Source organism: Pipistrellus hanaki (genome assembly GCF_964339955.1).
Source record: "Pipistrellus hanaki genome assembly, chromosome: 13".
NCBI classification, from domain to species: Eukaryota; Metazoa; Chordata; class Mammalia; order Chiroptera; family Vespertilionidae; genus Pipistrellus; species Pipistrellus hanaki.
In genome coordinates this window covers 20,898,180-20,911,835 of record NC_140515.1, presented here as the reverse complement: position 1 = coordinate 20,911,835, position 13,656 = coordinate 20,898,180, and the positions used below count along the sequence as shown (strand labels likewise).

Here is a 13,656-nt window from a genome sequence, read left to right as displayed (position 1 = left end):
ACGGAGACCCAGGGCCCAGCAGAGCCTGCAGGATGTGATTACTCATGCAGACTAGGAGCTATTCACAAAGAGAATCATCACACAAAACACAAGCGTGTGTGGTTCTGATGGAAGAAGCAGCTGACTGAGGCCCAAACCAAACATCCCCAAGGATGAAAAGCTCATGTTTTGGCTGGGTTCTGGGGGTCTCTCCAGCCAGGTTCACTGCCAGCACTGACCTTCTCTTTGCCAGACCATCTGTCAAACACCTCTTCTTCATTATCCTCATCCTTTCCACAGCGATGGCACAGGCCCAATTTGTCCCATTTTACCAAGAAGGAAACTGAGGCTCTGAAAAGGTAACCCAGTTGCTTAAGGTCACACAGCACATAAGGGGCCAAAGAGGATTTTAAATCGAGCTATGTCTGTCTATTCCTCTGACTCATAGGTTCTAAAGAAAAGATGACTTTCCTGTCTCAAAGGCTTTTTATAAGAAATATTTGTGGGAAAGAGCAGTGCCCAAAACGATGCCAGCCAAAAGCGGGCCTTGTGAGGAACATCTCTTCAATCATGCCAGGCTGGCTGCCAATGAATGTCTGGTGAGGCTTCCCCGGGCGGTTCCAGAGTGTGGGCAGGGCAGGAAGTTAGGATGCTAAATGACCCAGCAAAACTGGAAGGGTGGCCAGACACAGCCTTCCTAGAGCATATGACTGGCTCACTGGTGAATCCTGTGTCCTCAGAAGCTGCTGCCAGGCCCAGGAGAACAAAAGCCACTCTTGCTGACTCAGTTGCTCGGGCCACTGCGGGCATGTCCCCAAGCCCAGGCACAAGCTTTGTTCATTCCCTTTTTCTCATCTGTTGAAAAATACCTAATCTGTAAGCTTTTGTTTTGAAAATAAACACCCTGTAGGATTCTGCACACTCTAGGCCAATCCCTTTAGCCTTTATTGATGCTTCCATCTCTCCCCCTCTGCCCTCTCCTTCTGAAGACATATTTTTCTTTTATTCTTTGGGGATTTGGCTGACAATCGATTTCTCCATGCTGGTGGGTCCCGGGGAAAGGTAGAAAAAGATCTTATTTAGCAGGGAGGGTGGACAATGTAGAAAGAGTGGATGAGAAGGAAAAGCTGCTTTTTTATTTAGAAACCATTTTCATCTCTTTTTGCCTTGCCTGGACCATAGCTCTGTCTATAATGACAGATCACTATATATATTTTAACATTAAAAATAAGAAATGACTAAATCACCTTGGGTCAGATTACGGAAGAAGTAGGAGCTAATTTATCTGTAAGCCAAACCAATAGATGAAGACATTAGGTGGCTAAATCTAAGCCGTTCTGTAAAGCCCTGCTAAAAGTATCTCCTTTCACTGGCCCACCAGCGGTAGTTGACATTAGTCTACTATTAGAAAGTCATTCCTTGGAATGATATTGTGCTGCTAAAATGCACATCAGAGTAATAGTCCCTCATATTTGCATAGAATAATGGGGTATTTGAAGATCTTTATCTCTCTCTATTAACCCATTCAAATAAATTCAACGAGTACCTCCTCTATACCACGTAGTAGATAACAGGCTAATGATGGAATGGCAAGCAAGAAAGACATGACACCCTGTGCTATAGAAGGGCACAATAACAGAGTAACCAACCAGATAGATCTGGGACTACACTCCATGCCCTTGACTCTTGAGCCTGTGCTCCTTCCACTCAACTACCTGTCACACTAATGCCTGGGTGGGATGAGACACTACACCTTTGCAATCTTCCTCACCGTAGTGCAGGTCATCCAGTGATTTATTTCCATGTAATAACCATCTGAAAGCTGGCTGAGTATGGGGAGAAGGAAAGGGAGGGGCCCATGGGTGAAGTGGGAGCAGTATAGGGCCATCTGTGGGATTACAGGGTATTTATGGTACACAGAAGATCCTAGGGATAAAATCCTTGACCTGTAAGTGTAGGGGACCACACTCCACCCAAGTGAGCTATACCTGCCAAGGCTCACCTTGTCACAGAAGGTCAAGGTCATTGAACATGAGCCTCACAGATTACACTGTTCCTCACCCATCTGTTCACTGGGGATGTTGTGGATGCTTTTATGGGCTAATCAACTTCTCTTTTTCCCATTTTCCCAGGATTAATATCTGCTTGCTTTTGTATTTTCATACTCAGCTTCCCTTGGCTCTTTCCTCTTGGTCTAAACATACACTTTATTCTCTCTTATCTAAAAAAAAGTATTTTCACCCTGCAACTTCCTCTCTCTTTTCCATGTCAGTGGCCTCCACGCCCTTACCCCCCAGGTACTCCTCATCCTTCTTCTTTCACTATCCCAGTGTCCCAATACCAAATTGATCCTTCACAGACAAAAGTACTGGTCTTGCTCAACCTTCCTCATCCTAACCATTTCTTTAATATTCAAAATTACTGACCTCCCCCCTCTACCTGGAACTTTGCCTTTCTTTGCTTCTGTGACATTACAATCAGCTTCTGCCCCAACCTCCCTGTTGGCCCTCTCTGAACTGCCTTCTCTCAGTTCCACACTCATGTATCCAAATGACTGAAGAAAGAGAAGTTGGCAAAGAGATGGCAGAGAGATGTTCAAAGAAACAGAATAACCCCAGGACACCTAATGCCATAGATGCCAAGGAGTGAGTAAGCTTTAGGAAGGAAATGGAGGTCAAAAGGATAAAATGACTCAAAGTACCACTTCTTAGCCTTTGCAAAGACAGGTGCAGACCTGCAAAGAAAGTTGTATGAGTGAAGTAGGCATTTGTGGTTTTCTGTCAATAATGGATTTTTATTCAAAAAGGACCTCCTAATGACTGAATGTATCCAAGTAGAAGCTGGGGAACTCTAGGGCAGGTAGTAACAGATAATTCTGCCTTTTCTTAATAAACCTCTCAGCCTTTTTCAAAGGGCTCCTAACATCCAGTTATTCCCACTACCACCACCACCATCATCTCTACCATCATCAACATCCTCATCACCACCACCATCATCTCTATTACCATTGTCTGTACCGGCAGCACTTGCATCATCATCATCATCATCATCATCATCTTTATCATCTTCATCACCAAATGTCATTAAATGGTCCCTTACTATGGACCAGGTTTTGTATTAAACACTTCACATATATTACTTTACTTGATGTTCATATCAACTCTGAAAAGTTAATTTATTATTTTAATTTTAAGGAAAAGAAAAACAGAGGCTCAGAAAGGTTCATTAACTCATCCACTATCACACAGGTCCTAGAAGCAGAATTCAAATGCCTGACTAGGGACTTTGCCTCCCATGTTAGGCTGCTTCTCTTGAAATGCAAAAGTAGACAAACCTGCCAATGACATTCAAGGAGCTAATACAGAAAAGGACGTTCCTTTAAAAATAAGCAAGAAATGTTGCCATAAATTGCAAACTTGTTGATTCCAGGAAAGTTAACATTCCCGGCCCTTTCAGCACACGCAGTTTCCAGCTTGTTAAAATGAGAAGACTCTACATTTGTTCATGAAGAATTTGGCATCTTCTGAAAAAATGTTGAAAATATAGTGCAATGATCAGAAGATAAAAGTCTTCTCTTTTCTTATTTGCTTAGCAGGACCCAGCCGTTTGAAATGTTTTCTCTGCTAATATACACAAGAGAGTGTATTAATCCAAAATCAAGATATCTGTTTAAATGTAGACCAAAAGATTTAGGTCACAAAGACATAGATATAACTTGCTTTTCTTTAACAGGATACACTGAAGCTAAATAGTGGTTTAATAGCAATTTCTAACATTTTGTCTCTTAATGGACTCTGCAGGATATTTTTATATTGGAATTTTCCCTGTCCAATACTGAAGTTCTTCAAAGACTCTCTTCTCATCCTTTACCCCTTTGGGAGATGGCAAGAGGGAGCTGTGCACGGGCGGGGGTGGGGGGGGGGGCAGCGGGAAAAAAACCTCTTCAAGTCCTTTTCCAAAAATCTTTGGCTGAACAAAGACTTTCCCATTTAAGAGCAGGTGACAGTAAGATCTCTCTCCTAGGCAGCACATTAAGACTCTCTGCAGAAGTAAACAAATCCATTACGATGAAAGCCGGACACTCCTCGGGGCCAGGATCTAATGAAAATGTCAGTGTTTTATGCAGTTTAAAAAACTGACAATTCAACAGTTTTACAGGAGCCATTTAACATTTATCATCACTTACAAGAGCTGAAATGCAGACAAGGAGAAGGGCAACAGAAGAGACTGCTTGCTTGGAAGCCACACTGTTACCCATAACCCATGAGGATTTTACAGTTTGTCAATGACCAGGACCCTCAAGTAATAGGGCACAGGTCTTGGCAAAGGCAAGTTGGAAATCCAAACTCCAAGATGTAATTCTCACACTGACCATGTCCTACACTTGCAATTGCACCCCGGCCTATTGAAGAGAAAACCGCTGGGAGTTAGGACACTAGAGAAAGGCGTTAAACCAACTAAAGGAGGAGCACTTAAGAGCCTATGAGTGTTTTCCAAAATCTGCATTAGATAATATCCACACTGTGGAGAGAAGACTCATAGAATATGTAACTTCCAAATCAGTAAAGTAGAAAAGAAAAAGAAATAGAGAAAGCACAGTCAGTTCAAACAGGGCAGTAGAGGAAAGAAAAAGAAAAGGAAAACGCACCCATGATAATAAGACACACAAAATAAAAAGACAAAGTTAAGTGCAGATGGATTAATCGCAATAAACATAAACAGCTTAAATTAACTCATCAAAAGGCAGAGGCACAAGATTTTAAAAAAGCTTTATGTTATTTATGAAGTGGAAGAAAAATTGAAAAATAAAAGGATGGAAAAAAGCATAATCACACATATTAATCCAAAAGGTATTGCTACAGCAATATTAACAGATAAAATTAAAATTATTTCCCTTGCCTATAAAATTGTCCTCACTCTCCAAGGCGTGTGTGTGTGTGTGTGTGTGTGTGTGTGTGTGTGTGTGTGTGACACCTCCTCAGAGAAGCCCTCTATGATTATTTTAGGTAGAGTAGCTCCTCCTATCCCTATTCATTATTATTAATATACCGCTCTATCGCATTTTCTTCATGCAATTAGCTGTCTCTGAAATCACCTTATTTGTTAGTTTACTGTTTTACTATTCCCCCCTGTCCCGAGTGAAATTCATCTGCAAGCTCTCACTCCTGGAATGGAGCCTGACACATAGTAGGCACTCAATAAGCATTTGCTGGTGTCTGCCTGACAAGGCAGCCTGCAGTGCTCAGAGCCCCTCATAGAGGTAGCAATCTCTCTTCTATAACAGATCACATTACTTGAGGATTATTATTATATCTGAATAACTAACAGATGCCAAAGAAATGGTTGTTACATAAACTATGACCTGCTGTGTGCCAGAAGAAGTCTGAAACCCCGAGAAGCCATGTGATCAGGTAAAAGCCACATCTTGTTAATGAAAGTGACTGATTCTTGCCTGGAAGGTCACTCTGGTTCCCTGCAAGTGACCACTGTACACATCCTATCACGCATGGAGACTGCAAATGAGGAGAGAAGACAACTTGAAAATACTTTTCTCATCAAACTCAGTGTTTCTGTTACTGTTAAATATAGTAGCCTTTTGCCAAATTTATAAAATGAACTCAAATAATCATTTCCTATAATAACTGTATATTTATAAGAAATGCATTTTCCAATTAGAGAAACAAGGGATAGAGCTTAAAATAGTAGCTTGTTGAGTCAAAACGAGCAGTGTGACTATCTTATAAGCCCAATGGTTAAAGAAGAAGGAATCACTGTGTGACTTTGGACAAGTTGCCTAGTGAGCCTCAGCCTTAGATTCTATCTTTATGAAATAGTCATAAGATCAGTACCGACTTCATAGCTTGCTCTGAAGACTAATTAGATTAATTCAATGAAGCACTGGATATAGTATGTGTCCCGATGAGCCCGGTAAATGTCTCTAAGACTTCAGACTTGTGCACAGCCAGCGCAATTACTTTGCATTCGTCATTTGCAAGATTTGCTCAAGAAACTGGTTTTCGATCATCTGCCTTCCGGAGCTCTTCCGGAGATGTAACGCTGTCATGGAATGAGTCTTAAAGCTCCTTTGAATCTGATTAAATCCATTCCTTGTTTGAGCTGAGCTAGAACAATCCTGGCCGATGCCAGATGTATCTGCTGAATAGCCTTTTTACTGAAGCTCTCAGGAAGACGAGGCTGCTGGAGGGGCAGCCAAGATGACAGCGCTGATTAGCAAAAGGGGCATATTGTCTGGCACATTCTCTTCTGACCTAACCCTCCTCCTGCCTCTGAAGGAACTATTCTAGAGTGGAAAGTTTCTACCAGACACATCTGCTCACCAGATCTGCCCTGACACTGTAGCCACTGGTGAGAGCCATCAGGCATTCAGGGTTTTTTTTTTTCCTTTGGGCTGGGAGCTACTTGACAAAGGCACAACCAAACTTCACGTGTATCAGGAACGACAGGAGCAGCACAATTTCGATGCGGACTCCTTTTCAAGATCAGACAATTTTGCACACCCCTCCTCCCCAAGTAATAGTATTTCTCTTGTCATTTGGTTCAGAAAAACACCTGATGATGAAAAGCTACTAGGAATTCAATAATGTTTTAAGATGAAGTGTTAATTTAGGAGTCTCTATACACATAATCAGAAATAGCCACACGTATATTTATGTGGCATTGTGTGGGACAGGGGTTGGGGGTATTGAGCTGTTTAGCATGGTCCGTGGCCTCTGCCTTTTAGATACCAGTAGCACCCACCTCATACCAGACCTGAAACAAAAAATGTCTAAGTCTCAGGGGTGAGGGGTGGGCAGAACTGCCCCCAACTGAAAATCACCATGTTCCATTCTCTCCACATTCTACCCTGCTCTAAGGGGAGTTGTTTGGCAAGCTCTGCTGGAAAAGAGGGTGTGTGTGTGTGTGTGTGTGTGTGTGTGTGTGTGTAAGGGTGAATATGGGGCAAACAGTGCTTAGTTGGAATATTCACACTCAACAGGTGCAAGATTTTGATTAGGTTGATGACAGTCATGATTTTTGTCTATGCAATTATTTTGTACCTCAGAGTTGATCCTGTAAGTGGAATTTTGAGGATAAAATGGGCCCTAGACTGTAGACCAATGTCTGGTTCCCACCCTCACCAGGAGCCAATCATGTGACCTTTTGGCAAGTCACTCCCTCCCCTGGCCTCAGTTTCCCTATCAGTGTAGAAGCTCACGGGGGCACTGAGGCAGAGGATGGACAATGGAAGGGGACATCTACCACCCACCACCCACTAAACACGTAATATTGGCCTCACAATGGGCAGCAGCAGCAGCAGCAGCTAAGAGCTCAGTCACCAACACCGAGAACACATCCGTGAAATAACGCACACACTTGCGTGTTATCCCAGAATATAGAGATGTAACGTATGAAGGGCGGCATGATGGATATGGGCATTAGATAGTGAAGAACCTGAGGATAACAGATGCACCAGAAGAAAAGGCTGAAGCTATGAAAAGAAGCAATAAATTCACGTAGATGGAAAACATATGTAGCAGGTTAAAAGGGCTTAGTGAACACCAGGAACATGTAAAGGAGGCAAATACTAGATATAGTCTGGCAAAAGTATTGACTTGTCCACATAAAGAAAAACACAGTTCACAAGCCTCCAGCAAGAAAATACAGGCTGCCTGCAGGAGCACCGACCTGGCTGCCCTGGGACCCGGCAGGCATAACAGCGCCTCCCACTCCCGTGTCTGAGACAAGGCAAGCGTTTGTGTCTACCACCTTCCCCACCCAAGTCCCATTTTTGTTTGTATAGATGGGATTTCACATCAAAATGCTTTCGGTTTTTGCACTTTACCCCTTTTATTGTACCAGCCACTTTGGCATGTGTGTTCCTTGAATGCGTGGTTTATGACCGTAGTTTGTGACGGTCAAGACCAATCCAGGAAGAGGACCTGGGCCAAGAAGAGTGCCGATGGGAGCAGAACACTTGTCCCGAGTGCAGGTGAGCTGGGCACAGACCACATGGAAGGCTTTCCAAAGCGCATGCGGCACAGCCCGGAGCAATTGAGTCAGAATCCCTGAGGTGGGGTCTGGGGGTGGGGGTGGGGGTGCCCACTTGGTTCTCATGAGAAGTTCCGGTTGGGTGGGGACCCATTGACATTGACCCTAGGGGTCCTGGCATGTGGAATCTGGACAGGTGACTGGAGAGACAAACCTAGACATCATCCACGCTGCTGCTGACCACAGCCAGCCCACCACCTGGCCCTCCTCTGCAGGTCCCAGGCAGGGCTGCTCACTGTGTGACAGAGGCCAGGCAGGTAACAGGAATGAGAGGCCTGAGGGGGGTAAGCAATGCAGACATTAGTAAGCATAAACTGGAGAGGGCAGTTTACAAAGAGGATTGCTGTGGACTCTCTGGGAACATGGCCTTGTGTAGCTGGGTCACCTAATCCCTCTCCCCACCCCCAATCCAGAAAGCTAGAGTTACTGTGCTATTTGGGAGGTTTTGAGGACCCTGTATGGGCCAGCCAAACTGGCACCCGGGCCACAGTGGACTTGTAGGTTCTGTTTTGCATCACAGGCTCAGACTTTTCAGGTCTGCAGAAATGGTCCATTCGCTTTACTCAAAGAAACCCTCTGTCTTCTCAGAAACCGCAAAAAGAAACGTAGATGCTTCAAATGACTTTCATCCTTAATTTGTTAAGTTTTTAAAAACCCCATCAGAATACCCTGAAATTGAATTGCTCCCTGTCAGTTCTGTTCACCCAGGCTCTGTGCAGACGGCCAGTGAGACGTGCTTGGGCCCTCCACATGGCAGAGCACATGCCCCGAGTTTCCTCCTATGTGTCTGAAGAGAAGCAGACACACTCAGAACCTGGTACCCTGGACTGTCGCTTCTGAATGACAGGAGAGAGTAGAACACTGGGGCTCCTGCATATTCAGTGGGACTAGAACATGAAGGGACCCAGATGCTAAAGCTGATTTTGCACCTCGTCTCTGCTATTCACGATGGATGGTGAATTTACCATGTGCCAGGCATGGTGTTTTGGTTCACAGTTAAGCAGTAAGTCCTCCAGAGCTGCCTCCTCATGGGCAGATAATAGATGAATCAGGCATCGGTTCTATTTCACGTTCTTGAAACCAAGCCTCTGCACTAGAAGGGCATTTGGATTTGCAGAATCCCTTCTTTTGTTTGTCAACTATTCTGAGAGCCAGGTTTGTGCCAAGTCAGAGTGCTGGGCACCAAGAACAGTCAGAGAGCCTACCCTCAAACTGTGCTCTCCCTGGGACGATGCAACATGGGTAGCGACGACTCCCAGTCAAGAAGGCAATGGGCAGAGACAGTTCCTTTCTTCTCGGAGCTGCTGGTCACACTCAGCAAGATTCTCAGAAGATGCTCAAATGCCTCGCCAAAAAGCCATGTTAGCTCCAGGGAATAATACAACCCCCCCCCACACCTCACCCCAGTAAGCTATGTTCTCAAGAAGGAGACCAGAAGAGGCTCCCCCAAAAGGAGGATCTCAAAGGGGAACCAACAAAAGGAAGAGAAATACATGGCTAGGTGCTGATGTCACACTCGGGAACCATGCACATGCTGATGACACACTTGGGCAGGGTGCATGTGCTGATGTCACACTCGGGCATGGTGTTAGTGGACACGGGAAAATCACAGTTCCTGCAGCTCACCCTGCAGGGAGACTGAGTGTTTTCACTGCAGATTTTCTGCTGTGGCAGCTTCTACAGAGAGAGTGCAGCTAGTAAAGGAAGTGGTGCCAGCTCCCTGGGGACACTCTCCCTTACACCCTACCATACCATCAAACTAGAAACATCCTTCAGTTCTCAACCTGAGCCCACAGAGAGAGCCTGCCCTCCTCTCTCCTTTCCCAGCTTCCTTACCCTTCCAAGTGTGCAAATGCATTTGTGGTTGTTTGCCGAAGTTCTGGCCTGCGGGCTGTGGGCTCCTGGGGGGCAGGGGCAGGGCATGCCTGTCTTGTTCACAGCCGCCCAGGGCAGACTAGCTGAGGGCATCCTGGCAAGTCAGGGAGCTCCGGTGCTAAGGAGACCTCTCTGGTTTCCTAGAGGAACTGGACGAAGAAGGGAAGCTGAGGCGCCAGGAGCCAGCACTTCCCACCGGCCTCCCTCCTGGATGGTTCCTCCACACCGGCCATCCCTTCTGCGCTGACCATCTCAAATGAGAGGCTCCTAAACAGCCAATAATACCCCAATCTGCATATGTGACACTCAAAAAATACTGCCTGGGACCAGGAAAGAGCTGTGGGTAGTCAAAACCAAATCCAGACCCAGACCCAAACCCAAGCCATGGCTCCTGTTCTTGGCTCTATTCGTCCTAAATCCTTAAGAGACCCTCTGCCTCTATTTCAAGTTGGTTTTTCTTTGACAGATCCTATTTAAAATGTGTGTTCCCTTCTTATAGTAAAGAGAATCCGGAGGGACCATTTTTTTTCATGCTTAATACAGATCCAAACAGCTGCTTTGTTCCCAAATCACATGGCACATTTACTATCCCAAAGATCAAAACTGGCATTCATCAGTAAGTTCCTACAGAGCAAAAGCCTAATGAACACGGTTACTGTCTCCCCTAAAAGTAAGTGAAAATACCAGGAACCACGCATCTGCCCGGAGATGTGCTGGTGCCATGCAGGGGAGTTCACCCTCAGCATCTTTACTTGGCTACAGTGTGTAGCTGAGCACTGTGCCTGCAGGACCAACTCTCAATGAGAGAAAGCAATACAAAGACATTATGCTAAGACTCAACTACATTTAATAGTTCTTTCATGACCCTTAAGTCCTCTCAGATGGCTACACTATAAGATGAGGCCACTAATATTCATTATCACATTAACATATGATCCCAATATATGGAAGCATCAATATCCTATCTAATAAAGAGAGAATATGCTAATTGACCCTCACACCATCACAAATATGGCTGTGCCCACAGCCAATAAGGAGGGGATATGCTAATTGACTGCCCCACCCTCAAATATGGTGGCACCCACAGCCACAAGATGGTGGTACCCAGTCCCTTCAGCTCCGCCAGTGTGGTAGGCACACTGCATAGCCAGGCCTGTTCCCAGGAGGGCCCGGCTGCTCTGCATGCCTGCATCCAGAGTCCCCCACTCCCCTTAGCCCCCCAGCCACCCAGAGCTGTCCCAAGGTGCAGGCAAGCCTCAGATGGCAGCTGCCCAGCCACTCAGCTGCCCAGGGCTGTCCGAGGCTTGTACTGCCAGCAGTGGCAGCAGCAGAGTTGTGATGGGGCATCACCTTCTCTTTATGGCTGGGTTGTCTCCGGTACCTGAGGGCTCCCTGACTATGAGAGGGGGCAGGTCAGGCTGAGGGATCCTTCCTCCAGTGCATGAATTTTCATGCACTGGGCCTCTAGTAGTAATATATTAGCCAATAGGAACATTGCTTTAGAAATATTGTGCCATAGGGAAAAATACATCGGTGACCACGCCTATTATTTAACCTTTGCAATTCTCTTTCTTGTTCTTCATCTTCCTCAACATAGATTCCTGCTGAAACCACAGTCAGTGGGGGTGTCTGGGGAGCGGAAAGGCCAGGGTGGGTGGCAGAGCGCCAGGGCAGTGAGGGAATGCACTAGCTGAGGTGGGCAGGTAGGCAGGGGATGGAGCATGCCAGGCCTTGTAAGCCTAAACCACACGTTTGCATTTATTCCTGTACAAAGGGACCTGCCTGGAGAGACTCAGGAAGTGAGTGGATGCAGTAATTCACATTTTGTAAAGGTCACTCTGCCCAACTGATGGATGATGCCCTGTGCCCTGACTGGATCACAAGCCCCTCTAAGATGGGGATAGTGCACTCCCTTACTGTCCTCACCTCACTCTCACACGGGTTTCACACCACCAGTTCTCCAGCTGTTGTGTGCAGCACAATCCCCTTTGGGAAGCTCTTTCAAACCCAGCTTGCTGGATGCCCCACCTGCAGAGCTTCTGATTCAGAAGGTCTGGGTGGGGCCTAAGAATCTGCATTTCTAATGAGGCCCCAAGTGATGGTCCAGGCAGGGCACTTATCCAGAGACACAGAACCATGGACAGACTGATGAATTTCAGAGGGAAGGTGGGAGTGGGGAGAGGCAGGCGGGGAAGCAGGAGAGGGAGATATTAACCGGGGAACTTGTATGCCTATATGCATAGCGCATAGACACAGACAGATGCTGGGAGAAGGGGCGGGGTCAATGGGAAAGAAAAAAAATAAAGGGGATAGCAGTAATACTTTCAACAATAAAGATAAATTTTAAAAGAAAGAAAGAAAACTCCATAAGTTAAAAACAATAACAACAACAACACACAAATCTGTTCCCTGAGTAAGTAAATCAGTCAATGAAGGAACATTATAGTGTTTTCACCAACAAAACAATAGAAATGATCAGTGGTTTGAGTTCGACCTATGATGGCAATCATTGACTCTAATTTCCCTTCTTTTCTTAAATGAGTCCTTCACCAGGTGACAAGGGACTACGCTGCACGCAGAAATACTGCCAGGGGAAATAGATGGTGATTACACAGGATGAGACACTTCAGACACTGCATCGCCAACTTAATTATAAATCAGATGTCACTCAAAGATGCTTTTGTTCGGATGGTAATTTCTGTAGGCAGTGATCGCCTGCCTCAGTCCAGAAAGGAGGTGAGATGGGAGGCATCCCTGGTGCTGTTCCAAACCGAAACGAAACGCGCTTTGCCTGGAATTCCTGGCCAAACCCACCATGGCCCATCCTGCCGGGTCAAAGTGCACAGCGCTGGTGAGCACACCCGCTCTAAGAGGTGTCCTGTAGCATTACGACAACTGTGGATGGTGCAGGTGGGTACTGGGCATATCGGGGGAGCACTCTGTAAAGACTATGATGGTCTAACCACTCTTCTGTACACCTGAGACCAATGCAAAATAATACTGAAAGCAAACTGTAATGGAAAAATAAACTTAAATAAATAAATAAAATACACTGGGGGGGGGGGGGGGGAGCAAGAGGTTTTTCAAGCTCTCCTTGAAGGAACCCTCAAATGTTCCAGTGTAGATGTGTATTATGCCAAAGCAGAGATGTTACTGATGGATATAAAGTAAACAGAGACTCAGAACCAGCGGAGGAAGAAACTGCTTCAGACTGAGGAGAGACCATGATGCAAGAAGCAGGCGGACTCTGAGAGCTCCCCCTGCCCAGCACAGTGTGGCTGTGGTTGCCACATGCAAATGCCCACCCACCCAGAAATGACGATTGCAGCCCCACCGACAATGGGCAGTTCAAACGTAGGGATGGCTGGGGGTTGGGGGCTCCTTAGAAAGCCCTCTTGCGTGAGGCCTGCATGGTCATCCTATCCTATCTAATAAATAGGGAATATGTTAATTGGCCCTCACACCATTGCAAAGATGACAGCACCCACAGCCAATAGGAGGGAATTTGCTAATTGACTGCCACACTCTCAAATATGGGGCGCCCACAACCACAAGATGGCTCCTGGGGGTTGGCCCAGCTTTGCCACATGCCTGCCGCCAAGTCTCCTCAGCCCTGCCAGGGTGGCAGGCATGTAACAAGGCAGGGCCCACCCCCAGGAATGCCCTGCCACTCCACACACCTGACTCTAGACTCCCCCAGTCCCCTCAGCCCCCCATGGCTGGCCCAAGGTGCAGGCAAGCCTCGGATGGCAG

General features: G+C 46.1%; 1 protein-coding gene across 17 annotated transcripts in view; it reads right to left on the bottom strand.

Annotated features, from left to right (window-relative positions):
• The window catches only part of ERC2 (ELKS/RAB6-interacting/CAST family member 2), an 877,102-nt gene that overhangs the window by 82,582 nt on the left and 780,864 nt on the right, over positions 1-13,656 (bottom strand). The window lies entirely within an intron of this gene.